Below are 27,094 nucleotides of genomic sequence, written 5' to 3' on the forward strand. Positions count from 1 at the left end.
CATGAGCCAGACAGCGACTGACTGTTATTTTTTCTCTGGCCAACTTGAGTTATTTATGTATAATGTGGATACTCATTTATTAAAATAGCCATTGTGTAATACTACCATTTTCCTGTAGATGCAAGGTGTAGCAGAGAAACGACGAACCACTAGGTTCTGCGGAGAAAAAAACAGCTCATGGGTAGCAGTACAGTGACTTTACTAATATTATGCTTTTCAGAACCATGTAGATACCTTCAACAGACCTCTACTCATGATCCGGCTTTTTTCCAGTAGCGCCCACTGGTTTCTCATTTTTCTTCTACACCGTGCATTACTCCTTGCGGCTGCCATCGTGCATGAATGGCACAAGGAGGAGCAGCAGCTGGTCCACTCTTTACAAACTCTCAGAGTTGAGTCTCTCATAAGCACAGCACGCCAAGAGGAGCAGTTCCACTTACTCTGAGAGTCACTACATTTACCCAAACCAGTTCAATTATAGAGTGCCACTTTTATACAGTAAAATCATCTGATCATGAAAAAATAAAGGTATTATCTGTGATCTGTGACCTCTTTAACAGTTGTATCAGCAAGACAGCATTTGTCTTGCTGAAACAACAACTTACATATGATAAATGTCCAGTAGTCAACATTGGAAAATCCTATGAGCAATGCCGAAATGTATCATATGGTCATTTACTCATTTGAATGACTTGCATGTAATGCAAGATAAAGATTCTGAAATGTATGGATGGACATTACTGCCCCTGATGATTTCAGTTGATTGCCTAGATTGTTGGAAGTTAAGGTGGTGTCACACACAGCGACGGCGACAACGACGTCACTGCTATGTCACCATTTTCTGTGACGTAGCAGCGATGTCCCGTCGCTGTCGCTGTGTGTGACATCCAGGAATGAGCTGGCCCCTGCTGTGAGGTCGCCGCTTGTTGCTGAATGTCCTGCTTCATTTTTTGCTCGTTGCTCTCCCGCTGTGAAGTACACATCGCTGTGTGCGACAGCGAGAGAGCGACGAACTGTAGCGAGCAGGGAGCCACCTTCTGGCAGCCTGCGGTAAGCTGTAACCAAGGTAAACATCAGGTAACCAAGGGAAGCCCTTTCCTTGGTTACCCGATATTTACCTTCGTTACCAGCGTCCGCCGCTCTCACGTTGCCTGTGCTGCCAGCTCCCTGCTCCCTGCACGCCAGAGTACACATCGGGTAAATAAGCAAGGGTTTGCTTATTAACCCGATGTGTACTCTGGCGTGCAGGGAGCCAGCGCTAAGCGGTGTGCACTGGTAACCAATGTAAATATCAGGTAACCAAGCCCTTGGTTACCCGATATTTACCTTAGTTACCAAGCGCAGCACCGCTTCCACCCGTCGCTGCTGGCTGGAGGCTGGTCACTGGTCGCTGGTGAGATCTGCCTGTTTGACAGCTCACCATGTAACGACGCAGCAGCGATCCTGATAAGGTCAGGTTGCCCGTCTTGATCGCTGCTGCATCGCTATGTGTGAACCCAGCATTAGACACTAGGCAATCAACAGTTTACCTAATGGCTTGCTTTAAAATAAGCTTGTATTGCCGTTCAGTAATTGTATTTTTTTTTGCCTAATGTGCTCTATCACTATCTTTCAGTATAGGTTGTTTTACAGTAGGATTATATTTGGAGTCTATTAGTAGCCTACATGTGTTATGTTGAAAGTCTGACACTGCTAATAAAGGAGAACCATCATATTAGGCAACTGTTGTCTCTTCCTTCCTTCCTATCTGACAAAACATCAGATCGCACTCAGACCAATGATAGTCTATAGGGCCGGGCCGATGAAAGTAAAAAATCTCAGCATATCCAAGTTTGATCAGATTATCGGATCAAACTTGAATTGGTCTGTGGAAAACATTGAACTGCACTCGGATGACATCTGATTTTCACGGAGTGACACAATGGGAAGACGGAGACATTTCTTTTAATCTTCTCCTCATCCGAGAGAATGAGATCACACTCAAATAAAACTCTGACTAAAGTTTGATCAGAGTTTAATTTGCATAGTAAACCAAATTCTCTCGAATAAGAGAATCTAGAGTCATGTGACCCTAGACTTAAGCTGGTGTCACACTAAACGACAGCGACAACGACGTCGCTGTTACGTCACCATTTTCGGTGACGTAACAGCGACCTTGTAAGTCGCTGTTATGATCGCTGCTTAGCTGTCAAACACAGCAGAAGCAGCGATCATAAGGTCGCTGTGCTACATGTTCAGAGAGCAGGGAGCCGCGCTTAGCGCTGGCTCCTTGCTCTCCTGCAGCACACATCGGGTTAATTAACCCGATGTGTGCTGCAGCTACATGTCACAGTTCAGAGAGCAGGGAGCCGCGCTTAGCGCTGGCTCCTTGCTCTCCTGCAGCACACATCGGGTTAATTACCCGATGCGTACTGCAGCCACATGTCACAGTGCAGGAGCCGGCACTGGCAGCAAGAGCGGAGGCTGGTAACCAGCGTAAACATCGGGTAACCAGGGAAAGGTCTTCCCTTGGTTACCCGATGTTTACGCTGGTTACAGCTTACCGCAGCTGCCAGTGCCGGCTCCTGATCGCTTCATTTCGTCGCTCTCTCGCTGTCACACACAGCGATGTGTGTGTCACAGCGGGAGAGTGACGACCAAAAAATGAAGCTGGACATTCAGCAACGACCGGCGACCTCACAGCAGGGGCCAGGTCGTTGCTGGATGTCACACACAGCGACAGCGACGGGACGTCGCTGCAACGTCACAGAAAATGGTGACGTAGCAGCGACGTCGTTGTCGTCGTCGTTATGTGTGACACCAGCTTTAGGAGTTCTTCATGTTGACGTAACTTTATCTAAAGAGCAGCTTTGTTCATGTACGATATACTAACCAGCCATGTCATTAAAACCAGGTGAAATGAATAACATTGATAACTCTATTACAAAGGCTCCTGTTAAGGGGTGGGATATTCAGTTGATGAGTTGTAATTAGGAAAATGGGAAGTTGTAAAAGTCTCAGTTACTTTGAAGGTCAAGCCACAGCATCCACAGAACAGTAAGTCATATAGGCTGTCTATGGTGTGCAGTGGTTAGCACAATACTGTATGTATATATACTAACATACAGTATATACAGTATATCACAAAAGTGAGTATGCCACTCACTTGTACATATTTTATTTATCTTTCCATGGGATAACACTGAAGATATGACACTTTGATACAATGTAAAGTAGTCAGTGTATAGCTTGTATGCCAGTATAAATGTGGTGTGCCATCTAAATAAGTCAACACACAGCAATTAATGTCTAAACTGCTAGCAACAAAAGTGAGTACACCCCTAAGTAAAAATGGCCAAATTGTGCCTAAAGTGTCAAAATTTTGTGTGGCAACCATTATTTTCAAGCACTACCTTAACTATCTTGGGCATGGAGTTCACTAGAGCTTCACAGGAGTCACTGGACTCCTTTTGCACTCCTCCATGACGACATCACAGAGCTGGTGGATGTTAGCGACCTCGCGCTCTTCCACCTTCCATTTGAGGATACCCCTCATATGCTCAATTGGTTTACGTGTAACTCTTTCACCATTAGTTTCTTTAGCACGGCAGTGGTCATCTTGGAGGTGTGCTTGGAGTCGTTACTATGTTAGAATACTGCCCTACAGCCCAATTTTCGAAAGGGAGAGGATCATGCTCTGCTTCAGTATGTCACAGTACATGTTGGCACTCATAGTTCCTTCAATGAACTGTATCTCCCCACAGCCGGCAGCACTCATGCAGCCCCAAACCATGACACTCCCACAACCATTCGTGAATGTACACAAGACCCACTTGTCTTTGTAGTCCTTACCTGGTTGCCACCACATACGCTTGACATCAACTGAACCAAATAAGTTTATTTTGGTCTCATCATACCACAGGACATAATCCAGTAATCCATGTCCTTAGTCTGCTTGTCTTCAGCAAACTGTTTGTGGGCTTTCTTATGCATCATCTTAAGAAGAGGTTTCCTTCTGTGATGACAGCCATGCAGCCCTATTTGAAGCAGTGTGCGGCATATGGTCTGAGCACTGACAAACTGACCCACTCCACCCCTTTAACCTCTTCAGTAGTACTGGTGGCACTCATACATCTATTTTGAAAAGACTACTTCTGGATATGCTGACTATGTGCACTCAACGTCTTTGGTCGACCAAGGCAAGGTCTGTTTTGAGTGGAACCTGTCTGGTTAAACTGCTGTATGGTCTTGGCTACTGTGCTGCACTTCAGTTTCAGTGTGTTGTCAATCTTCTTATAGCTTAGGCCATCTTTATTTAGAGCAATATTTTTTTTTCAAATCCTCCAATAATTATTTGCCATGAGGTGCTGTGTTGAACTTCCAGTGACCATTATGAGTGTGTGAGCAAAAATACCAGATTTAACGCACCTGCTTCCCATTCACACCTGAGACCTTGCAACACTGTTGAGTGACATTGGAGAGGAAAAGTGGCTGATTGGGCACAATTTGGCCATTTTCAACTAGGGGTGTACTCATTTTTGTTGCCTGCAGTTTATATATCAATGGCTGTGTGATAAGTTATTTAGATGGCACACCAAGTTTACACTGTTATACAAGTTGTACACTGATTACTTAACATTGTATCAGTGTCATATTTTTATATCTTCCAATTGTCTCATGAAAAGATAATAAAATATTTACAAAAATAGGAGGGGTGTGCTCACTTTTGTGATATACTGTATATAAGTATGTATAAGCATTAGTGATGAGCGAGTACTAAAACGCTCGGGTGCTCGAAGCTCGGGCCGAGCCTCCCAAGATACTCGTGTACTCGGCCCGAGCACCGAGCCCAATGTTATCCTATGGGAGACCCGAGTATTTTTGTGAAATGACCCCCCGGCAGCATGTAGAAACCCTAAAAATGTCACAAAAGTCTCAGAAGAGTGCTCAAATGACATGTCATCAGCATGGGGAAGACCCCTTGAAGCATTTATCACTCAAAAGTCACAGCTGTGAACAATTTTGTCCGAGTTTTACGCCATTTTTACGGACTCACCAGAAAACCTTCCAAAATGACACCAAAAAGAATTTTCATGGCGGAAATGTTAAGGGCACATACCCAATAGTGAGATAGAGCTGGTGTATGTTACTTTTTGAGATTAATACATGAAAGATTTTACATGAAAACCTTGTGTGGCACTCCGATGTCCAAAACGCACGTTTTGTGCTTTTTACTAACGATGTCGGTCATTTTTTTTTTCATTCTATCTCCCGTCGGTCGGTCTCGCTCTGTCTTGTCTGTCCCCCTCTCACAGTCTGTCGGTCAGTTCCCCCCCCTCTCTCTTACTTACCGTTCCCCGATCACCGGCGCGGCGCTGCACGGCTGTTCAAACTCCGGTGGCTTTTCCTCTTTTGAAAAAGCCGGCCGCTCATTAATCAATCTCGTATTCTCTGCTTTCCTGCTTTTCGGCGCCTATGATTGGTTGCAGTGAGACACGCTCCCACACTGAGTGACAGCTGTCTCACTGCACCCAATCACAGCAGCCGGTGTGTGTGTGTATACTGTGCAGTGAAATAAATAATTAAATAATTAAAAAAAACGGCGTGCGGTCCCCCCAATTTTAATACCAGCCAGATAAAGCCATACGGCTGAAGGCTGGTATTCTCAGGATGGGGAGCTCCATGTTATGGGGAGCCCCCCACCCTAACAATATCAGTCAGCAGCTGCCCAGAATTGCCGCATACATTATATGCGACAGTTCTGGGGCTGTACCCGGCTCTTCCCGATTTACCCTGGTGCGTTGGCAAATCGGGGTAATAAGGAGTTAATGGCAGCCCATAGCTGCCACTAAATCCTAGATTAATCATGTCAGGTGTCTCCCCGAGATTCCTTCCATGATTAATCTGTAAATTACAGTTAAAAAACACACACACCCGAAAAATCCTTTATTAGAAATAAAAAACACAAACAAAGTCCCTCATTACCAATTTATTAACCCCGACAAACCCTCCATGTCCAGCGTACTCCACAGTCCTCCAGCGTCGCATCCAGCTCTGCTGCATGGAAGTGACAGGAGCTGCAGAATACACCGCCGCTCCGGTCACCTCCACGCAGCTAATGAGATGAGTATAGCGATCAGCTGAGCTGTCACTGAGGTTACCTGGATCCAGCGGTGGATGCAGCGGTGGCCGCGGGTAACCTCAGTGACAGCTCAGCTGATCGCGCTACTCACCGCCGCTCCGGTCAGCTCCATGCAGCAACTGAGGTGAGTATAGCGATCAGCTGCGCTGTCACTGAGGTTAATCGCGGCCACCGCTGGATCCAGCGGTGGCCGGGAGTTACCTGACTGACAGCAGCTGATCGCGCTATTCCCTTCATTAGCTGCGTGGAGGTGACCGGAGTGGCGGTGTCTTCTGCAGCTCCTGTCACTTCCATGCAGCAGAGCTGGACGCGACGCCGGAGTCCGTGGAGTACGCCGGACATGGAGGGTTTGTCGGGGTTAATAAATTGGTAATGAGGGACTTTGTTAGTGTTTTTTATTTCTAATAAAGGATTTTTCGGGTGTGTGTGTTTTGTAACTGTAATTTACAGATTAATCATGGAAGGAATCTCGGGGAGACGCCTGATATGATTAATCTAGGATTTAGTGGCAGCTATGGGCTGCCATTAACTCCTTATTACCCCGATTTGCCAACGCACCAGGGTAAATCGGGAAGAGCCGGGTACAGCCCCAGAACTGTCGCATATAATGTATGAGGCAATTCTGGGCAGCTGCTGACTGATATTGTTAGGGTGGGGGGCTCCCCATAACGTGGAGCTCCCCATCCTGAGAATACCAGCCTTCAGCTGTATGGCTTTATCTGGCTGGTATTAAAATTGGGGGGACCGCACGCCGTTTTTTTTAATTATTTATTTATTTATTTTACTGCACAGTATAGACCCGCCCACCGGCTGCTGTGATTGGGTGCAGTGTGACACCTGTCACTCAGCGTGGGGGCGTGTCTCACTGCAACCAATCATAGGCGCCTGTGGGCGTGGAAAGCAGGGAATATGAGATGGCTGTGTACAGAGCACAGCGCGCCCGCCGGTATAAAGGCTCGGTCACGCTGTGCGGGCCGGCCAATCACTGCAATTCCACAACTAACAGGGCTGTGGCATTGCAGTGGTCTGCCAGCCAATCCCTGCATGAGGGCTGGCTCTCAAAAGAGCGCCAACATGCAGGGATGAAGACCACGAGTAAAGCACGAGTATTGCAAAATTACTCGGTACCCGCCGAGTAGCCCGAGTACAGTGATACTCGTGCGAGTACCGAGTAGTAACAAGCATACTCGCTCATCACTAATAAGCATGCTAAAGATGAGCCACTGCAACTCGAGGGCCACTGTCTTGTAATTTCCCAAAGACTGAAATGTGCCAGCCATCCTTAGCACAGAGAGATGGCAGCAGCTTCTCTTTTAAAATAGAGCCGTACATCTGTGAAGTCATGTTACCATCAATGAAATGTAGCTTCCTGATATCAGCAGGATCATGCAGCCTCACATAAGAATACTGCCATCATCATATTTTACTGTAGGCACTATGCATTTAGAAAAAGGAATTTAGAAAAAAACATGGTGCTAACAGTGAAACGCTGTGGGTGCAGTGTACAGTGGGTGCAGTGTGGGCCACATGAGTTCTGTTAAGGGTACTTTACACGCTGCGATATCAGTACCGATATCGCTAGCGAGCGTACCCGTCCCCATCGGTTGTGCGTCACGGGCAAATCGCTGCCCGTGGCGCACAACATCGCTAACACCCGTCACACGTACTTACCTTCCCTGCGACGTCGCTCTGGCCGGCGATCCACCTCCTTTCTAAGGGGGGCGGTTCGTGCGGCATCACAGCGACGTCACACGGCAGCCGTCCAAAAGCAGAGGAGGGGCAGAGATGAGCTGCCGGAACATGCCGCCCACCTCCTATCTTCCTCATTGCCGGTGGTCGCAGGTAAGGAGATGTTTGTTGTTCCTGCGGTGTCACACATAGCGATGTGTGCTGCCGCAGGAACGTCGAACAACATCGTACCTGCAGCAGCAACGATATTTGGGAAAGGAGCGACGTGTCAACGAGCAACGATTTTTCACGTTTTTGCGCTCGTTGATCGTCGCTCCTTGGTGTCACATGCTGCTATGTCGCTAATGGCGTCGGATGTGCGTCACTAACAATGTGAACCCGACGATATATCATTAGCGATATCGCAGCGTGTAAAGCACCCTTTAGTGTCGGTGTCACGCTTGTTATGGGGGAACACCAGACAAACGGTGAAAGGAGCGCGCTAGAGGGAAACTCTGACACTAGGTAAGTGGAAGATAGAGACCCATGGAGAAAGCCTACCACTGACCCCTGGCTCCCCTGACATCCCTAGATAGATTCCGCACCTATGCACCAAACAGGATACTTAGGCCCTAGCTGGCCCTGAAATATGCCCTAGGTAGTGAACAGGTAGGCTGAGCATTAGTTAATCCCTCTAAGTTCTAAAGAACACACAAGGGAGAAAAACAAGGGAATGCAAAATGAACACTTATCTCCAAGATAACTTTGGGAGATAGACAGCAACACACAACTAGTTTCTACAGGAGATTTCAAGCCCACTGCTTGCAATCTGGACAGCTTAGAAGTAATTCTATCACCGGCAACAAACCAGTGGGGAATGCAGAAATATATAGACACAGGGAGAGCAGATAAGGACCTGTAGCTGAACTGCCAAGATATCTGCAGGGTCCAAAAGAGAGAGAGAGTCAACCTTAAGAAAGAAAATACATTGAACTCCAATCAAAGCAAGGAAGAGTAGAATGGAATATCAAGGAGCAGTTTGTGCAGCCAGTTGCAGCGACCTTCTACAGCCAGACACCACAAGGTTGTCTATCAAGTGTGAAATACCCATAACAGTCGGAAAGCTACAGTCCATTGATGGTATCATGAATTCAAAGAGTACTGCTCTATATTGAAAGAGAAGATGCTTCCAGCCCTCCATGCCTTGGGAGTCATTCACTTTTCCAACATGACAATGATCCAAAACACACATATGTTGTAATTCTGAAGAAGAACAGGGTGAAAGTGATTCACTAGCCAGGTATGTCTCTGGAATTGAACCCAAGCGAAACACCTTTGTGGACTTCTAAAGTGACAAATTCAGCATATTACTCTCCTCCATCCAGCATCCAGGTCTAAAAGAGGTCATACTTGAAGAAAGGAAAATAACTCATTTGAGCAAAAGTCAAGATTTTGGAATGAAGGTTATTTTATGAACCTTACTGTCATATTATGGGTAAAAAAAAATCCTTTGAAAATCAGTCACAATGTGCAAACATCATGTCAAAATTTTGGATTCTTTTCTTGTGTTCAGTGACTAATGATTAAAAGCGTATTTTTACAAGGGGGTGTACTCATTTATGCTAAACACTATAAACAGTTCTGCAGTAATATTACAACCATCCGCCTAGTATTGTTTATGAACCTTACTGATGCAAAAGAGCTGTGACCCATGCTGAGCACTATCTATGATATATGGTATGTACTGTAATTATATAGAAAAGGAGCTCAAAGAAGATTACACAAAGTGCAAAGGACGACCCTGAGGATTTGCAGTTCTAAACATAGGTGGACATATTGGTGCAACCTGTGCAGCCGCACAGGGGCTCAAAAGCTAGGGAGCCCAATTCTGCCTCCAAAGCATGGGAAATTGTGCATTATGATGAGCTATTGGACTGAAAACGGCCCATATACTATTTTCTTATAGTGTCCCTCATCTGTCTGTGTCCACCATTGGTTCTACCAAAACAGAAAATAACCAGTATGTCAAATTTATACATTTCTGCCCACTTGTAAATTTTATCTATAAACGGAGATATGCTTTAAGAATGACAATTAACCATCCATAAAAGATCATTGTCAATATAGGCAACATTTTAACAAAAGGACAGAAGGTCATGGTGATTAAGAATGATACTAAAAATTAAGGAATATTCAATTTATTCTCCAGCATTATTAAACTTTGTCTTGCAAATTTGTTTTTATATCTGATATTCTTTACTTATATTAAATATAATAAATAATGTGTAGCACCCAGAGATACATGGTACTCAGTTCCGGGCAGTATACGTCTTGGGAATGTCACAGTGGTGGCCGTTACCCGGTTCTGTGCCCTGGGCCCTTTTTGTAATGGGGATATTTACAGGGGGTTGTTGAATAAAGTTTATACGTGACGCCACTTGTGGTGTTGCGGCTAAATGTAGGGAGCCGCCACTGCAGAATGTCTCTTCTGGGGCTGGGGCTATTGGCAGCTAGTATGGTAGTCCCTCCGCAAGTAGGGTTTTTCCCCAGTGGGTGTATGGTGCAATGGGCATAGGAAGAAGGGAGTCCACGCAGGTATTCAGTGCAACTGGTTTACTCACTTTTTTCACATGGTAACTGGGGGCTCGAGGCCGGCTGGTTTCGCCTCCAAGTTCCCTTTGTCCCAGTGCTAATCTGGTTTCTCTGGTACCATCTTCCCCTGCACCTGTCTCTGGTAAGTGGGTCCCCTATAAAACACTGGAGGTCCCCGTTCTGTGGTTTGTCCACTTCTGTCCGCCTGACGGTAGGGTGAACCTGTGGGGTTGGAGTCTCTGGTCCTGTCCCCGGCTCTCCCTTTGCTACTTAGTCTTCGGATTCTTTAGGGTCAGCAAGGTCCTTGATGGTCCCCTTTGCTGTGCAGGTGTTATCAGGTCGGCCTGAAGCTCTTTCCTGTCCTAGGGTCCTGTACCCTGTCAGTGCGTAGTTCCGCGATCACTCCACTGTACTCCACCTGCAACCACCTCTCCTGGGTACCAGGTCGCCGTCAACCCGAGTCAGGACGTCACTGTTATGATCCGGAACCATGGAAGACCACCACAAATCATTGGCAAAAGGTGACAAGAGCATTGGCAACTAATCTGGCCGCCATCCCCTTACTAACCATCACAACTAGAAGTAGCCGAGGGGTGAACTAACATCCTGTGCACCGCGAACCCAGCCGGAGAACTAACTATCCTAAAGGTAGGAAAGATGAATAATTCTCTGCCTCAGAAAATAGACAAGAATAGCTAGCCCCCCACATTCAAAGACTGTGGTGATATAGGAAAAACACAATACACAGTGTGAGACTGTGACCGGGGTTATCTATGACGGCCGGTATGTCTCGCCCCGGTTGTGCTCACTCCATGATAGAAAGTAAATCCACTCTAGGGTTAATGCTGTTTCCCTACAGGCTGAAGGAAGGGTTAAATGGAAACAGGAACAAGGGCAGGTGTGCCGGGTGTGAGGGAGTGAACACAACTCCCTGAGTTCTCTGCTGGAGAGGCACATGTATATTGGTGTGGATTCTTGTTTGGAAATTAAACCGTGTGCTGTGAAACTTAATGCCTGGATCCCGTGTCTTCTGCTGCGCAGCCGACCACGCTACCTCACATATGGTGGAGAATCGGCGGGCATCCCGGCCGGTGAGGTGTAGCTTCCTTTTCTGGTGACCCGGTAGCACATGTCCTGGATTCAAGCGGCTATACTACGGCACAAACCCAGCGACGCCATGGAGGACATACTAAAGCATTTGGCTCAGGCTAATGCACAGCAGCAACAGACCAATGCACACCTGCTCCAATCCTTGAAATCGCACCAAGAACAGCTGGTTCAGGCCAATGCACGTCAGCAGCAAGCCTTACAATTGCAGGAACAAAGACATCAAGAACAGATGGTTCTCCTGGCCAAGTCGATCCGTGCTGGACCGGCAGCAACAACCCCGGGACCGGGTGATGACTGCAGCGTCCGGAAAGCGGTGAGACAAGCGTTGCAAAAGATGACCCCGGGGGATGATGTGGAAGCGTTCCTGGCAGTGTTTGAGCGGGTGGCCGAGCGGGAAAAGCTGCCGACCCCCCAGTGGGCTGAGGTATTGTCGCCCTATCTGACGGGGGAACCCCAAAAAGCGTACCTGGACCTCTGTACCGAGGACGCCATTGACTATGTGACCCTAAAAGCCGAAATACTGGCACGGTTGGGGGTGAATACCTATGTACGGGTGTGAGGCAAATCCCGGGATATGAAGATGAATTATGACTCCAGTCATAATCCCTCATCACTCCCTGGCAGTGCCCCCTCCCTTCTTGTTCTCAGTGTTCCACTTACACCTCCATGGCCATGTCCTGTGATATGGAAATGAGGTGGTGTGGGAACAATGGACACAGGATGACTCCCTGCCGTCACCCTGTAACAAGAGTTGTATCTCATTAGCAAGGCTATGGAAATAGCCAGACAGAACGACTCCAGTAAAAAATGGTTCATATCTCGCAAGCCATATTTCCGATAAATATGGCAACCATAAAAATGGTGTCTCCGCATGCGGACGATGCCGGCACACCCTTTTTATGGGAGCAGGACATTGGGAAATGCCCCAGGCGTGATATCAGCCAATGGGGAACTGGCAGACAGGTCATGAGTCCCCTCGTTCTGTAGCTAAATTCATAACTGTCACAATGAGAGCATTGGCGTCCGCCTACGACGCTCCCAGGCAAAGTTATGGCCCATATTCCATGTTGGGATATTGTCCATAACTCAAGCCAGGGGTGGAGCAGTGCTCCCTGTGAGGTCACGAAGGTAGGAGGGGACCTGGATCTGCCCAGGTTGATAACCCTACTTCGGCCATTTTCCAGGGTTCTTTTCGCTGGGGGCACGTGTAGGAAACATCTGTGGGAAGGATCCTAGAAACCTGGCCTACAGCGCCCCCCTGTGGCCAGACGCAACAAGGTAACTGCTGGAACTGTGTATGCCTGTTTGTAACCCATGCTTTGATTGTAACTGTACTCTGACATATGTATATTCTGTAGATTCCCTATTGTATATATTGTAGTTTCTAGTGTGCTTTAGGCTGATTAAATTATATAATTAATCTTGGGCTGTTCTGTTATCTCGATCTTGAATCCCACGTCTGTGTGTTCGGCTAATAGTTACCGTAAATCGGTTGGTGGCAGCGAATTGTGCCAAGGATTATTGTGGGGAGGCCAGTGAGATTCGGGGAGATTTTATATATTCCGCCCGCGGAGGTCGGGGGAATATATACCCTACTCTCACCGGGGACCCTTCAATAATCGGCATAAGTAGTATAGCGGCCTCCTTGCTTATTGTCGGGCAATTCCATAATTGGCCTGACTATAAGAGGGGCGCTAGAGAGCGCGTCACGTGCTCTGTCTGTCGGTCGGGAGGTATAAAGGAGGGGTGACCCCACTTGTTACCCCCCGATTGTGACGTACTGGTAGCCAGCGCGGGGGATTTCTGAGTGACCCCCCCGGTGGTTGTGACATATTGGTGGCATAGCGGTGGGATCGAGATAATAGTGTGTGTGAGTGTGAGACCCATACTCCCAGACACTAAAGACTGCCTGCAGCAGCTGTGGCTGCTGGGGTCTTCAGACCAGCTCAACACTAGAGTGTCAGAGTGCAGATACTGTAAGGTGTGTGGAGGCATCAGGTGTCAGTTCTGTGTCAGTGACCAAAAGTCTGCAAGAATGGCTGATGGCACCAGGAGCAGAGCTATGCAACTGGCCAATGCTAAGGCAGGAGCCGAAGAGAGGGAGGACGGTGCTGTGGACAGCAATGAGGAGGTTGCCCACGAGTCCTCCAGGAGCTCGACGCCAGAAAACCGTTCTGCCGAGGACATTGCGCAACCTGGCACTGCTGGACAAGATGAGGAGGAGCTCACCCAAGGTTCCTCAACGAGCCAGATGCCAGCCCTCCGCTCTGAAAGGGACAGTGAATCGCCTAGCTCTGCAGCGTGCCGCAGATCACCACGTGCCATTCCACCGAGCCTGGGAGGCTCGGATAGCCTTCTTCAAATGGCTATGGCCCTTCTCCAGGCTGGAGACCAGAAGGGCTACAAGGAACTCCTGGCAGAGCGCAGGGCAGAGCGGCAGGCAGCGCGTGACGCTGAGGCTGCGGAGCGGCACGCAGAGCGTGAGGCTGCGGAGCGAGAGCGGCAGGCAGCGCGTGAAGAGCGAGAGCGACAGGCAGACCGTGACTACCAGCTGCAGCTAGCTCAGCTCCGGCCCTCATCAGCCACATGTGACCTTCGAGACACCAAACTTCCAAAGGTCCGTGTTGAGGACTTCCCAGTGCTGGAGAAGGATGGAGACTTGGACTCTTTCTTGACTGCTTTTGAACGGACTTGCTTGCAGCACCATCTGGACAAGGACCAGTGGGCCAAATACCTGACCCCCCGTTTAAGGGGTAAGGCCCTGGATGTCCTTGGGGACTTGCCTGCTGAGGCAGATCAGGGCTACGACACCATCAAGCGGGCCCTGATCCAACAGTACCACCTCACTCCAGAGTCCTACCGCAAGAAGTTCCGGAGCCTACAGAAGGGACCAAAGGACTCCTGGGCTGACCACCGGCGGGCACTTGCCCGAGCTGCCGACCACTGGACCCAAGGCCTGCAGCTTTCCACCGGACCGGAGATCCTGGACTTGTTCATCACGGAGCAACTCTTGTGGAACTGCCCTGAGGATCTCCGCCAGTTCATCCGAGACCAGAAGCCAAAGGGGTCCACGGCTACAGCTGCCCTTGCCGATGACTACACCAACAACCGGGCCCCTGAGGCCAGGAGAGCGGCCACCAGCAGCACCTGGAGAGGGGGTAAGATGAATTCTGCGACTGCCCCACCTGCCCCTAGACTGCAGGGGGTGTCCCCCTCAACTCCCCTCTCCAGGCCCGTGGCAGAACCAAGACGGTGCCACCAGTGCAACCTACCTGGACACTTCAAGGCCATGTGCCCTCAGCGTCCCAAGGCCCCGGCTCCGTCCCCGTCCCAAGGGCCGCCCAAGGTGTATTGTGTGGGTGGGGGTGGTGGTAGGTCCCTGGACAGCTTCCAACCTGTCACCGTCGGCCGGTCTGTGACCATAGGACTGCGAGACAGCGCCTCGGAGGTGACTCTGGTGCGGCCTGAGATGGTGTCCCCCCAAGACTTGATCCCTGGAAAAACCCTCGCTGTCTCCGGGATTGGAGGCACTGACCCGGCGCTGCCTGTTGCTGACATTTATGTGGACTGGGGCGCAGGGCGGGGGGTGAGGGAGGTGGGGGTAACTGATCGGATCCCTGCAAACGTGCTACTTGGGACAGATTTGGGGCAGATAACCTCCCAGTTTGGGCCCCAACCAAGGGCTGAACCTTCAGCCAGTACTGACATGCCTCCGGACAATGTTAATGTGTTATCTATGAATGATGTAAGGGAGGAGGGAGTGAACTCTGATATTTCTGCTTGCATAGACACCATAGACACACACTCAGCTGCAGCTGTGACAGGGGAGGGGGTCAGAGAAAGGTGTGACAATGCCTCTACAAGTAATCAGCCTGTGAGCTGGGATCTGCTGCCCTCTGCAGGGATAAGCAGAGAGCAGGGTGCTGCAGGGGGAGGACCAGTGTGTGGGGTGGGGGCTACCACAGCAAATGTGGGGTCCCCAGAGATTTCACAGCGGGGTTCTGTTGCTGCAGGAGGGGAACAGGCAGGTGAGATTGGGGCCGGTCCAGGAGCGGAAGTGCTCCCAGGTAAGATCTCGGTGCATGGTTCCCCCACAACCGGGGTGTCAGGAAGCCAGGTAGGTCTGCCTGAACCGGCGACTTGGTCAGGAACGGAGGAGGAGCAGGCACGACCCACGGTCGCAGCGGCTGTGGCCGCTGTCACCCGCAGTGGGAGTGCTGGAAGCCAAGGGGCCTCCCGGAGGTCCGATAGCTCTTCCCCTTCTGACCAAGTGGCAGCCGAGTCAGGTGGAGGCCAGGACACAGGTCCCGGGGTACTGACTGAAGATGTGACAGTCTCGTCGATTCTGGCCACATCTAGTCAGGGGTTTCAGGCAGCGTTAGAAGCTGACGACAGCCTGAAAGCTCTTAAGGAGCAGGCGGCACAGCCTCCCTCGGACTCGGACCCGGAGCGAGTGGTCTGGGACCAAGGACGGCTGTACCGGGCCACGGTCCAGCAGGGTTCACCGGAGGCGTGGCCCAGGGACCGACAGTTGGTGGTACCCTATCCGTTCCGGACGGAGTTGTTGCGGATCGCACATGAGATTCCGATGGCCGGACACCTAGGGATCGCTAAGACCAAGGCCAGGTTAAACCAGCATTTCTACTGGCCAAAAATGGGGGCCGATGTGGCTGCCTACTGCCGTTCGTGTGAAACCTGTCAGAGAGTGGGGAAGGCGGGGCCACGCCCCAAAGCCCCACTGGTATCTCTGCCAATCATCGATGAGCCTTTCAGGAGGGTGGCTGTGGATCTGGTCGGCCCGCTGGCCATCCCCAGCAGCTCCGGGAAACGCTTCATACTGACGGTAGTGGACTATGCCACCCGGTACCCAGAAGCAGTGGCCTTGTCGTCCATTCGGGCTGACAAGGTGGCCACCGCATTGCTGGAGATTTTCTCCCGAGTGGGTTTTCCCCAGGAAATGCTCACTGACCGGGGGACCCAATTCATGTCCCAGCTGATGGAGGCCCTCTGTAAGCAAGTCCAGGTGCGACATCTGGTGGCCAGCCCGTACCATCCACAGACTAATGGCCTGTGCGAGCGGTTCAATGGCACCTTAAAGCAGATGCTTAAGATGTTGGTCGACTCCCATGGGCGTGACTGGGAGCGGTATCTCCCACACCTGTTATTTGCTTACTGGGAGGTTCCACAGGCCTCAACAGGATTCTCACCGTTTGAGCTCCTGTACGGGCGACGTGTGCGGGGCCCCCTGGCTCTGGTGAAAGAGGCTTGGGAAGGGGATTTGGCCACCCCTGGAGTGTCGGTTATCGAGTATGTCATGCGCTTCCGGGACAAAATGCAGGCCTTGACGCAACTGGTACACGACAATATGGCTCAAGCCCAGGCCGATCAGAAGCGTTGGTACGACCAGAACGCTTGTGAGAGGACCTACCAAGTGGGTCAAAAGGTGTGGGTACTGGTCCCCGTACCACAGGACAAGCTTCAGGCAGCCTGGGAAGGCCCATACCTCGTGTACCAGCAGCTCAACCCTGTAACGTACCTGGTCACCCTGGACCCTGCCCGTGGAAGGCGGAAGCCCTTCCATGTGAACATGATGAAGGCACATCATGAGCGGGAGGCATGTGCGCTCCCCGTGTGCAACCTGCCCGAGGAGGGAGAAGCGGAAACCCTCTTGGATATGCTAGCCCAGGTTAGGGCAGGCGGATCCATTGAGGATGTGGAGGTTGGCCACCAGCTCTTGGAAGACCAACGGTCCCAGCTGTGGGCCACCCTCCTCCCCTTCCGGGGGTTGTTTACCAACCAGCCCGGAAGGACTGACTTGGCTGTCCATCACGTGGACACTGGGGATCATCCCCCGATCCGGCGTTCAGCATATCGGGTCTCCCTGGAGGTGCAGCAACCCATGCGCCAGGAGATTGACGAGATGCTGAAGCTGGGGGTGATCCAGGCATCCAACAGCGCTTGGGCCTCGCCTGTAGTCCTCGTCCCTAAGAAGGACCGAACCACTCGGTTCTGCGTGGACTACAGGGGGCTCAATGCGGTCACGGTCGCCGATGCGTACCCAATGCCACGCATCGATGACCTGCTCGATCAGTTGGCCGGGGCTCAGTACCTGACCATCATGGATCTGAGCCGGGGATATTGGCAGATCCCCCTGACTCGCAAGGCCAGGGAACGCTCTGCCTTTATTACCCCATTTGGACTGTACGAGTCCACGGTGATGCCATTCGGGATGAGGAATGCCCCTGCCACTTTCCAGCGGATGGTCAACACCCTGCTCAAGGGACTTGAAGGGTACGCGGCCGCGTACCTGGATGACATTGCCGTCTTCAGTCCCACCTGGGAGGACCACCTAGAGCATCTAGCACAGGTGCTCAGGCGGATCCACCGGGCAGGTTTGACCATCAAGCCGGGAAAGTGTCAGCTGGCCATGAGCGAGGTCCAGTACCTCGGTCACCGGGTAGGTGGGAGAACACTGAAGCCCGAGCCTGAGAAAGTGGAAGCCATCGCATCCTGGCCCACCCCCAGGACCAAGAAGCAGGTGATGTCCTTCTTGGGGACCGCTGGGTACTATAGGAGGTTTGTTCCATGCTATAGTAGCCTGGCAAAGCCCTTGACGGACCTCACCAAGAAGAAGCTGCCCTCTGCAGTCGATTGGACAATGGACTGCGAGACAGCCTTCCGGGCCCTAAAGGACGCCCTGTCCAGCCCGCCCGTGCTACAGGCAGCCGACTTCACGCGGCCGTTTGTAGTACAGACCGACGCCAGTGACTTCGGCCTCGGTGCGGTGCTCAGCCAGGTGGACTCTGCGAGCCAAGAGCACCCAGTCTTGTACCTGAGCAGGAAGCTGTTACCAAGGGAAGTTGCCTATTCCACGATGGAGAAGGAGTGCCTGGCCATAGTGTGGGCCCTGCAGCGTCTGCAACCCTATCTATACGGGCGCCACTTCATCGTGGAGACGGACCACAATCCCCTCAGCTGGTTGCACACCGTCTCTGGGACGAATGGGCGATTGTTGCGATGGAGCCTTGCGCTCCAGCAATACAACTTCACCATTCGCCACAAAAGGGGCCGTGACCACGGTAACGCAGACGGGCTGTCCCGACAAGGAGAGGTCGCGGACGGGCGCACGGGGGAACACCGGAGTGTGCTGCCCCCTAGCGCCCTCAAAAGGGGGGAGGTGTGAGGCAAATCCCGGGATATGAAGATGAATTATGACTCCAGTCATAATCCCTCATCACTCCCTGGCAGTGCCCCCTCCCTTCTTGTTCTCAGTGTTCCACTTACACCTCCATGGCCATGTCCTGTGATATGGAAATGAGGTGGTGTGGGAACAATGGACACAGGATGACTCCCTGCCGTCACCCTGTAACAAGAGTTGTATCTCATTAGCAAGGCTATGGAAATAGCCAGACAGAACGACTCCAGTAAAAAATGGTTCATATCTCGCAAGCCATATTTCCGATAAATATGGCAACCATAAAAATGGTGTCTCCGCATGCGGACGATGCCGGCACACCCTTTTTATGGGAGCAGGACATTGGGAAATGCCCCAGGCGTGATATCAGCCAATGGGGAACTGGCAGACAGGTCATGAGTCCCCTCGTTCTGTAGCTAAATTCATAACTGTCACAATGAGAGCATTGGCGTCCGCCTACGACGCTCCCAGGCAAAGTTATGGCCCATATTCCATGTTGGGATATTGTCCATAACTCAAGCCAGGGGTGGAGCAGTGCTCCCTGTGAGGTCACGAAGGTAGGAGGGGACCTGGATCTGCCCAGGTTGATAACCCTACTTCGGCCATTTTCCAGGGTTCTTTTCGCTGGGGGCACGTGTAGGAAACATCTGTGGGAAGGATCCTAGAAACCTGGCCTACAGCGCCCCCCTGTGGCCAGACGCAACAAGGTAACTGCTGGAACTGTGTATGCCTGTTTGTAACCCATGCTTTGATTGTAACTGTACTCTGACATATGTATATTCTGTAGATTCCCTATTGTATATATTGTAGTTTCTAGTGTGCTTTAGGCTGATTAAATTATATAATTAATCTTGGGCTGTTCTGTTATCTCGATCTTGAATCCCACGTCTGTGTGTTCGGCTAATAGTTACCGTAAATCGGTTGGTGGCAGCGAATTGTGCCAAGGATTATTGTGGGGAGGCCAGTGAGATTCGGGGAGATTTTATATATTCCGCCCGCGGAGGTCGGGGGAATATATACCCTACTCTCACCGGGGACCCTTCAATAATCGGCATAAGTAGTATAGCGGCCTCCTTGCTTATTGTCGGGCAATTCCATAATTGGCCTGACTATAAGAGGGGCGCTAGAGAGCGCGTCACGTGCTCTGTCTGTCGGTCGGGAGGTATAAAGGAGGGGTGACCCCACTTGTTACCCCCCGATTGTGACGTACTGGTAGCCAGCGCGGGGGATTTCTGAGTGACCCCCCCGGTGGTTTGTGACAACGGGCTCAGCGGGTAAATCAGTGGTTCTATGAGGAAGCCAAACCCGTATACTCCCAGGCCTATGACTTGTTGCATCTTGTAAAAAAATGGTTGCAGCCCGACACTCTGAGCCCGGCGCAGATGGTGGAAAGGGTAGTAGTGGATTGTTTTGTGCGTACTTTACCCGTCACCGTTCAACGGTGGGTAGGACAGGGTGACCCGAGTACCCTGGACCAATTAGTGTCCCTGGTAGAGCGGCATGTGGCTACGCAGGACTTGATACGGGACACTGAGACTCTGCGTACCGCCCGTCGGTCCGGCCCCTCCAAGCCTAGGGCCAAGGACCCACCGCCGACAACGGTGCAGGAGTCCCCTACCGTCCCGCCTGAGGCCGCGGCCGCCAATCCTGAGGTCCGGAAGGTTCTGTACCCTAAACGACAACCCGTCAAGGGGGTTTCCGTCCCCATTAGATGTTGGCGGTGCCAGCGGGTGGGACATATGGAAGCCCAGTGTCCACTCACCACGGAGCCCATGGATTGTGGGGTTACCCGGCGGGGTTCAATGTATGCTCAGGTGGTGTGTACCGCTGACCTGGTCTCCCCAGAGACGGAGCCCCACTTGTGCCAAATACAGGTGAATGGATGTCCGGTCACAGGATTGTTGGATTCCGGAAGCTTAGTGACCCTTGTGCGATCCACCTTGAGGGCTAAAGTAAAGGCCACAGGACGTTCCGTGGGGGTGGTTTGCATACATGGGGACCGCCAAGACTATCCCACGGGGATTGTCACCATCACAGCACCTTGCGGTCAGGTGCAACATGAGGTGGGACTTCTTAACACTCTTCCTTATGACGTGATCCTAGGAAGGGATCTGCCCTATTTTTGGACTTTATGGAAGGGACCCCCTAAGTCTCCTCAGATATTGGTCAGTCCGGGACCTGAGCCCTACAATCCTGAATCCGGGACACCTGCCGTAGGGGTCCCCATGATAGGGACAGAATGTGAACCCGATAGGTCGCCCCTAGAGGTATTGGCAGGAGAGGCTGAGACGGTCAAACCCATCCCGGAGTTGGAGGCGTCCCCGGATACGTTTGGGACTGCCCAACTCCAGGACCCTACATTAATACATGCCCGGAGTCGGGTGACAGTAGTTGACGGGGTGGCACAGCTGCCCGGTGCCCAGGTAAGGTACCCCCATTTCGCTCTTAAGCAGGATTTACTCTACCAGGTAGATGAAATACGGGGCGTGGGGGTAGAGCACTTGGTGGTGCCCCAGCCGCATCGTCGGCGGGTCCTCGACTTGGCTCATAAACACCTGATGAGTGGCCACCTAGGGGTCAAGAAAACGCAGGAGCGAATATTGCAAAGGTTCTATTGGCCCGGAGTCTTTGGGGAGGTAAAACGGTTCTGCGAAACCTGCCCGGAGTGTCAGCTTACCGCACCCCTGACCCATTTTCGCAGTCCGTTGGTACCGTTACCCATTATAGAAGTCCCTTTTGAACGGATAGGGATGGATCTGGTGGGGCCCCTCGTAAAGTCCGCTCGAGGGCACCAACACATCCTAGTGATCGTTGACTATGCCACCCGGTATCCCGAGGCGATACCTCTCAGACATACTGCAGCAAAGCTTATAGCTCGGGAGTTGTTTGCTGTGTTCTGCCGGGTGGGGTTGCCCAAGGAGATCCTTACGGATCAGGGGACCCCATTCATGTCTAAAGTGACCAAAGAGCTATGCCGGCTACTCCAGAGCAAGCAGTTGCGTACGTCTGTGTATCATCCTCAAACGGACGGTTTAGTCGAGCGTTTCAATAAAACCCTGAAAACCATGCTCAAAAGGGTAATTTCAAAAGACGGGAAAGACTGGGATATGATGCTTCCCTATTTGATGTTTGCCATCCGTGAGGTGCCACAGGCATCCACGGGGTTTTCGCCTTTTGAATTGTTATACGGGCGACATCCCCGGCGATTGTTGGACCTGGCAAAGGAAACATGGGAGCAAGAGCCCACCCCCCATAAAAGTGTGATTGAACACATTTTGGGTATGCAGAACCGCATAAGCGCGGTCATGCCAATTGTGAAGGAGCATTTACAGGAGGCTCAGGCCGCGCAAAGCGGCCGCTACAATAGACAAGCCACCGTGCGGACCTTTAAACCCGGGGATCGGGTGTTGGTATTAATCCCCACGGAGGAGAGTAAATTCCTGGCTCAGTGGCAAGGCCCCTACGAGATAAAGGAAAGAGTCGGGGTGGTTAACTATAAAGTATTGCAGCCCGGTAGGCGGAAACCTGAACAAATATACCATGTCAACCTATTAAAACCTTGGCAGGAACGGGAAAGCCTGATGGCTGTTTTTTCCCCATCTCCCTCCTCTTCGGGTCGTTCACCTCCGGCTCCAGCGACCTCCGGAGAGGACGAACCGGAAGTAAGGATTGGAGAAGCCCTCACCAAGACTCAGAGGCGAGAGGCCAGACGGTTGGTTCAGCAGAACCCCGATGTCTTCTCCGAGCTGCCCGGTAGGACCAGTCTGATACGACATGATATTGTCACCGAGCCCCACCTGAAGGTACACCTGAAGACATACCGGGTACCGGAGGCTCGACGACAAGCCATATCGGAGGAAGTAAAGACAATGTTACGCCTGGGGGTCATCGAAAAATCCCGGAGTGAATGGGCTAGTCCGATTGTCCTAATACCAAAACCCGATGGCTCCTTAAGGTTCTGCAATGACTTTAGGAGATTGAACGAAATATCCAAGTTCGATCTCTACCCCATGCCCAGAGTGGATGAGCTGATTGATAGGCTGGGACAGGCGCGGTATTTTACCACGCTCGACCTGACCAAGGGGTACTGGCAGGTGCCACTGACGGAGTCTGCCAAGGAGAAAACCGCTTTTGTTACGCCGGAGGGTCTCTTCCACTATGTTGTCTTGCCTTTTGGGTTACATGGCGCTCCGGCCACTTTCCAGAGGTTGATGGACTTAGTGCTGGAACCTCACCAGGCGTATGCATCGGCGTACCTTGATGACATCATTATTTACAGCTCCGATTGGCAGACCCACTTGGAACAGGTACAAGTGGTGGTGGACGCACTTCGAACAGCCGGATTGACAGCCAATCCCAAGAAATGTGCGTTGGGACTCACGGAAGCCCGCTACTTGGGCTACGTGATAGGCCAAGGAGTGATTAAGCCCCAAATTAACAAGGTTGAGGCGATCCAGAAGTGGCCTAGACCCCTGACCACGAAGCAGGTTAGGGCCTTCCTGGGTATCGTGGGGTACTACAGGAGGTTTGTAAAGGATTTTGCGGGACTATCAGCCCCCTTGACGGACCTTCTCAAAGGCAAGAAGTCCGTCATGGTGCGCTGGACTCCGCAGGCCGAGGACTCCTTCCGGGCCCTGAAGGGGGTCCTGTGCGGACAGCCCGTTCTCGTACACCCTGATTTCCGGAAGGAGTTCATAGTACAGACTGACGCCTCAGAGGTCGGCCTGGGGGCAGTGTTGTCTCAGGTGGTACAGGGGGAGGAACACCCCGTCACCTTCTTAAGTAGGAAGCTCACCCCTCCCGAGCGGAATTATAGCGTAGTGGAGAAGGAGTGCCTGGCGATCAAGTGGGCCTTGGAGTCCCTACGCTATTACCTGCTGGGACGGCAGTTTCGCTTGGTGACGGATCACTCTCCACTGGTCTGGATGAGGTCCACCAAGGAACGGAATGCCCGGGTTACCCGGTGGTTCCTTTCTCTGCAGAACTTCCGGTTTACGGTTGAACATAGGGCCGGTGGGTTGCAGGGCAACGCCGATGCCTTGTCCCGCGGGCCGTGTTTGATGGCGGGAGTTCAACCCCGCACGCTTGAACTGAGGGGGGGGGGGTATGTGAGACTGTGACCGGGGTTATCTATGACGGCCGGTATGTCTCGCCCCGGTTGTGCTCACTCCATGATAGAAAGTAAATCCACTCTAGGGTTAATGCTGTTTCCCTACAGGCTGAAGGAAGGGTTAAATGGAAACAGGAACAAGGGCAGGTGTGCCGGGTGTGAGGGAGTGAACACAACTCCCTGAGTTCTCTGCTGGAGAGGCACATGTATATTGGTGTGGATTCTTGTTTGGACATTAAACCGTGTGCTGTGAAACTTAATGCCTGGATCCCGTGTCTTCTGCTGCGCAGCCGACCACGCTACCTCACAACAGGTAGATGACAGGAGTAGCAAAAGGTGAGGCCCCCGCTGACTAAAATAGGAAAGGACAGGAAAGGGACTGATGGTGGCCAGAGAAAAACCCTGCAAAATACCAACTTCCTGATAGTACAAAAAGGCCCTCAGATAGCACGATCTGAACTCCGTCCTATACCAGGTGCCCTTGTCATACCAATGAACAGAAAACAAGAATCATAATAAAGTCAACAAGCCACAAACACATGGACCCAAAGGAGCTATACTTCACACAGAACTGCAGGGAGTTCCCCAACAATCCACTGAGGGGGAAAATCCCTGCAAGCAAATAAACTGAAACCAACCACAGCAAATGACAAACCCAGATAAACAAAAGAACCAGACAATAAATAAAGAGCAAGCACTTATCTGGGGAAGATGTGGTGTAGAGCAGGATTAAGCAGGCTGGAGATACAAAGAACAACTGACATCCGGCAACAGCCTGCAATCAGACCAGGATTTAAATAAGCAGAGAGTTAGCAAAGGAAACACTCACTGCACAACACACCTGGTCCAAGTCCAAACCATTCCTGGCCACCAGAGGGAGCCTCCCAGCAGCCAAAACATAACTAACATTCACAACACGTCACTTTGCTTCCACCTTCACTCCTCGCCTGTCTGACACTTGTCTCTGACTACTCTCCACAGTCTGCCCCTCCCACCTGGTCAACTAGGGGACGGGAGTGGTTCCACCTCTAGGCGGCCATCCATGGTCCCACCCTAGCTGGGTACCATTGTATGGGGGAATGTTGGGGAAAACTGTGATTACCTGGGTTTTTGATGTTACCGCCACTTGGGTTCTGGGTCCCTAAGGGGGTAGGCCCTGCATCCTGGTGGGGCTGCAGAACCTTGTTGCACCCTGATGGTTTTAGGGGCGCTTCAAATGCGTACATGAAAAGTAGCGATTTCTATGTGCCTTTTATATATTCCTTGCTATAAGCTATTGCTAATATCCAACTTTAAAATCAGGAAGCAAGCTGACCTCAGAAACAGCAGTATACTAATCCAACTGTAGAACACTAAAATCCATGCCACCAGATAAAAAAACAAGCAAATTTATTATATTTAAAAAGAAAAAAAAGATTTCTGAGGCTGAGCAGGCTGCATCTGCCAGATAACTCTAATATCTTATAAGAAATGGCAACCAGGGAAACGAACTGTTTAGGATGTAATTAGATATGCGATAAGAATCAAAATAAATCTATATGAACAGTTTGAAAAGCGCTATGCAGATAAGATAAGCTTTTAGCATTAAGTTTTACAACTGTAGTGTTAACGCCGGGCTATGCTACCGGCTCTGACGATGAGTTGCCCCCCTGGGAGATGGGGAATAAGTGTTGACTCATCTTTTCCCTACAGAGTCTTTAAATTCTACCAACTTAATTTCTCTGGAAGTTGCTACTTTTGTCGCCTGAAGAATCCCATTTTTCTCTTCAGTTACTAACCTTGGTCATGAAAATTAAAACTTGATCGAAAAGATGATTCCTCAAGGAAGTGTTAATAGTGTTTGAGAAAGGTTTTCATACAGACCTATTAAAGGGGGTAGGGGGAGGGGGGTAATGATCAAGACACTGAAATCTTGTAAAATTTCCAACCTATTTTATAATGTTACATTTCATTTTAATAGTATTTAGACATCAGTGGTTGAAAAGAGATAAAATAATATCCAGGGTTGTAAAAATAGGATGGATCCAGATTTGGAATCTTTAGTGATCACCGTATACACTAAATTGCCTTCTCAAAATGCAGACGGGTATCCGGAAAGAAACAGATTGGGTACAATTGTGGTTCTGCTTTAGGGTATGCTCACACTGGCATATACGTAATACGGAGGGGTGCAACGCGAAAAAATATTGCATAGCTCTCTGACCAATGTTATTCAATGAGGCACAGCTGATCGATTTTTATCTCATGCCAAATCAAGCAAGAGAGAAAAAAGCAGCATGCTGTGTTGCAGCATATTTTGGATCATGAGCACCTATACAAGTCTATGGGTACGTGGGAAACGGACTGTACTCAAATGACAACCGAGTGCAGTCCAATATACGCAGAGACAGGCAGTGGAGAATATGCAGAAATTAATATCTCCTTCTCCGCACATGTGATCCGACTGTCGCATGCGAGAAAATCTGATCATAGTGATTGATACTCAGCTCACAGCAGAGCCTGGTACAAGTTTCATTAACATATCGCATCCGATGCTATATGCCTGTGTGACACTGGCCTTAAAGGGAGTACATCACTGCCAAAGTACAAACTGAGCTAATAAAACACCTATACAGAGGACAGAGCCATTTAAAAAAATCATACCAGAAACTTACATTTTAGAGATGCAGTTGCATAAAAAAAAATCACTTTTAGTCCATATGCAAATGATTGTGAATCCATGCCTTCTAGGAATAGCCAATGTCTGAGTGTATTGTTATGGCCTCTGCTTTGCGTTTCTAGCACTGTCCATGGACTTAATTAATAGAGCCAGCTTTCTTACCGCAATTGTTGCTTAAACTCAAATCTCTGTTCTGTGCTTGCGCACTGACACTGTACAAGCCCAGTGGTAAACTCACAGTTTCAGTCTGGGTGCACACTCAGTGTGAGTGCAAGCATACTCTCATCTCTAGCTCTTTGAAACTGTTTGCTTTCTACACTTAGTGTAGTGAGAGGCTGTCGTAGTCCAGGAATCAGAACGTACTCATGCCCCCACTGCAACTATGAGCGCGGCACTGGGCTCCTCCAGGGTGAGTGTGCAAGCACAGGAATAGGGATTTGAGTTTAGGGAGCGCTGACTGTGAAAAGCAATATATTTAACCAGAGGGCATAATAGTGCATTTGGACATTGGCCAGGCCAAGGGTTCACAGCAGTTATCGTTGGATATGGATTTAACTCCTTAATTGCTTATGATGTGCTAAATACATCATAAGTCGTCTCCCTGTCTTTAATGTGGGCACCCAAACCAAGTCCACATCT

At 50.5% G+C, this 27,094-nt stretch overlaps 1 protein-coding gene across 1 annotated transcript in view; it reads right to left on the minus strand.

Annotated features, from left to right (window-relative positions):
• Window positions 1-27,094, minus strand: part of LOC142295032 (bifunctional protein GlmU-like) — a 186,315-nt gene that overhangs the window by 11,927 nt on the left and 147,294 nt on the right. The gene's annotated exons all lie outside the window — the stretch shown is intronic.

The sequence above is a fragment of the Anomaloglossus baeobatrachus genome, chromosome 3, assembly GCF_048569485.1.
Source record: "Anomaloglossus baeobatrachus isolate aAnoBae1 chromosome 3, aAnoBae1.hap1, whole genome shotgun sequence".
Lineage (NCBI taxonomy): Eukaryota > Metazoa > Chordata > Amphibia > Anura > Aromobatidae > Anomaloglossus > Anomaloglossus baeobatrachus.